Source organism: Electrophorus electricus, chromosome 5 (assembly GCF_013358815.1).
Source record: "Electrophorus electricus isolate fEleEle1 chromosome 5, fEleEle1.pri, whole genome shotgun sequence".
Taxonomy (NCBI): Eukaryota; Metazoa; Chordata; class Actinopteri; order Gymnotiformes; family Gymnotidae; genus Electrophorus; species Electrophorus electricus.
In genome coordinates, this window is record NC_049539.1 from 8,980,390 (window position 1) to 8,984,354 (window position 3,965).

The window sequence follows — 3,965 nt, forward strand, 5'->3', positions numbered from 1 at the left end:
TCTTTCAAAAATAGGTGTGGAAAGAGATGTGTTTCACATGAAATCCCTGTTAATGATCTTTATACCTACAAAACTGAGTGATGAAGAAAGTTTGCAAAATCAGTGGGGTTCCCCTTTAAGTCCAGCTGTACTAGCTTAGCTATACAAGTGTGGATAATAATTCCACATAACTGTCCATTTCTTTTGTAACAGGATGGACTTATCAGTACAAATGTAATATACTGGAACTATAGTGCAATATAGTCTATTTATTTTTGGAATGTACTGACAACAATAAAAAAAAACAGGTACTACAGACTTTTAGTAGTCAGGTGTGATGATGACTGTTAACCAAATAAATGTGATTACCAATTATTTTTGAAATCCAGCACTGGAAATGAAATATACTTTTAATAACAATACCAGCTGTTATTGGAGAGATTATTCAACATAGCATTCATTGCATAGCATTCATTGCAATGCCCAAAAACCTATGTCTGAAAACAAGTTTACTAAATTTTGAAGAATACTGAATACTGAATCAACTATGACCAATCCAAAGACACAAGGAAACCATGGTCAAATTCCATAAGTATAGTCTCTTCTGTGATGGTCGTTGGTGTGTGTGTGTGTCGCCTTAAAATAACACCACAAGCCTTTCATATCAACAAGTGCAATCAAACAAATCTACACATGCAGTCCTACTTTATCTTTATCTAGTCTGTGCATGCGCACTCTCTCTCTCTCTCTCTCTCTCTCTCTCTCTCTCTCTCTCTCTCTCTCACACACACACACACACACACACACACACACACACACAAACACACGGTCAGGAGACTTAGTGGCCCACTTTTTCCTCTGGATACTCCAGGTCCTTTTTTTGTGTGGCAGGGAAACCCAAGTCCCACGGCAGGTGAGAGGAGGGTGATTTATGGGACACACTCACTCCCGAGGCGCAGCGTAAGCGAAGCGTATATCCTGTACCGTGATGCACCATGAAGCTGCTCTGACTCACTATGAGCACTAATGTACAGGTGTTGCACAACATAATAATCACCTTCGTCAAAAAGAAAGAAAAAAAAATCTAGGACCATTCGGAGCTCCTTTAGTTTATTTGTGTACAGGAACAATTTTGGAATTGGGGGTAAATCCCCTTTGAACAGGCTATACAAAGACCTTTACTGAAACTAATGAGTTACTAAGACCTAAAAGAAACCTTATGTTGGGAGATTTGTACAGTGTGTGGAGAATAAGATGAGACTTGCAATTCGTCTTTTCTAAAGCTTCTTTCTTTGAAATCCCATGAAAGGTTCTGAACCCTCAACCGTGGCCATTGATTACTATGTGTTGTCAGTTTGACTCAGCATTACCTTTACATCTCCCAGTATGAAGAAGGCAGAGATATTATACATTTCCACACCGAGAACCCAAAGTCCTAAGCAAAAACTCTTTAAAAGCTGTGGGGTGAGAAAGATCCAGATTGCTAGCTTTTTTTGCCCACGGATACATGTGGCGTAGTTGGAGGCAAAGACAAAGTCAATAGCATTGAAAAAACAAAACCAACAAACCTCATAAATAAAACAGACATAGTAATATATCAAAAAAGTCTGAAATTGTTCAAGTAGACTACTTGGAATCATTCCAGGAGATGAGGTGATGTAAACATGAAAAGTGGGACAGGTTTGAATTTTAGATACGTCACAACTGCCAAACCTGAAAGGGAACAAAAATGGAGTGCTACAGGGTATGTTGGATACCAGTGTTCCTCACCCATGATCAAGAAAAACATTTTAGACGTTTGAGAGCACACAGCCAGGGAGAATGCCTTTATTCAGCATAAACTATCTCCAAAGAAGACACTTCACACTGGAAATTTTAAAGGTCCTGACACAAATGTTGTCACCCTTCATTGGTCATCAGAGAGAAAGAAGACTTAACCAACTGGCCACAAAATGAGACATACGATACTTCATTTACATTTCTGCCTGGTTCCAAACCGGTGGGTTTCTGCTTCCTTCAGGGCCTATGAATCCTTGTATTATCTCTGTTCCAGTGCATTGAAGGTCAGGCCTAACATATCATACTCCCTTGCAAAGGATGGAACAAAGGCCCTCTTACACACACAGCCAGCACACTTTACTTATTACAGATTAATTATGAGCACAGATAAAGTGCAATACATGAGTAAAATAATATATGAATAAAGTATAAAAGTATCAATACCACAGGTACCATAAACAATAAAATTAAGAATTTGTTGACACAGGGGCCCAAAGACATCAAGAACCTGTTGTATATTTTGATAAACTTACCACACACACAGTGGGGATTCCACTCTGTGGAACATTAACAGGTGCCTCATGCACAGAACCTTTTTGCCTGATTGACATATTTAGGGCATTTGGAGTTTGAGGTTTTTTATTATGTGTGCATTGTGATTGATTAAGCCTTTAAATTTAGCATGTCTTTCATCCCTTATTAGATTGTGACCTAAATAAAAATCTTTCTACATTTTTGCAGTCTGTGTGGTCCAGCCTGTTAGCATGCATTCTTCGGCAGTGTACACAAAAGGTGCATTTCTAAGGCAGAACCTATTTTGCTATTTGCAGAACAGTATGGGGAACATTTTTCCATTTGTGCTAGCAAGACACTAAATGTGTTCTGACTGGTTCTATAAATACAGATTATAACTGTACTCGTGTGACCTCTGTTTTAACTTTAAATATATTGAAAGAGCAAATATAAACCTCTTCAGAAATGTAGATTTTATCCAACCCTTGAGTCGTAATTTCTAAAAATAGCTGACTCCAACCTCCAAGTACTGTTTTGTTTGTAAAGAGCACATCTTGCCTCCAAAACGTCTCTTTACAAGCAACATTCAAATAAGGAATAGGAATTGCTACCATATTGCCATGACCACTGGTGCTTGCATATCATTCAAGTTCAAAGCCTTGGCAGTGTGTACACACACAGGTGTATCACCGTGGATATGCATTTCCGCTATGGTGACTGGTTCAGGCAGTTTCATGTGTGAGATGCCACAATGACTTTTAAAACTGGCACAACATTCCTGTGCCACAGTGAAGTGTGAGTCGTTCATTGCATGAAGAAATCTCACCTCAGTAGCTATATGATTCACTTGAAGATCTGAGTTTAAAATGCTCTCCGTATTCCAGTTGGAAGGGCTGATTTAACTACAGTGGCACTATTTCACACATGTGGCATGTACAGTGTGGAAAGGGCTGTGAAATCACTGGTAAATGTGAGATCAAGAAGGAGCTTACCAGCAGCAGATGAGAGTAAATGTGCGTAGACCATAGCAAAGAAAAAGCCTAATGTGTTTCCTTAAATGTACTGCAGAATCATAGGGGACTGCGCTGGATTCACTTGGCAAACTGTGTGTGTAAGCAAGAACAATGCATTCCAAGTTTTGTGCCAATGCAATTAGGCTTTGAACATCTTCTATATAAAACGCTGATTGTGTTTAAGCAACTGGGCTGAAGCATTAAATTATATTTGTTGGTTGCAGCATGGTGTCTCTGAGGGGCTGCTGTGTGCCGTGGAAAAGGCCTGCTTGACTGGACCCCACTCGTTATCCGTCTTCTCTCTGACCTACTTGCGGTGTGAAGCAGTAAACAGAGATCCTGTGTGATGCAGTGCAAACTGTTCAGAACAAAGACGGAGAGACAGAGATGGAGGGAGGGAGGAGGGAGGTACTTGCAGAATTGCAGAAGTGGCACAGAAATTGAAAAATTGGAAGGCCAGCTGACTGAGTAAAAGTGGGGAAAGTGATTCGTTGGAAATTACATTTCATGCATCAACCAAACAGATTGCTTAAGACAAAACGGCTTTGCAGTTGCCAATTGCACATAAAATTGTAGGACTGCTTGTTAATCAATAGAAGGGTCAAGTTGCATTAAATATCTTTTTGTAGCAAAGCACTTCACACCCAAACACAGATACTGAGCTTTTTGGTAAACAAGATG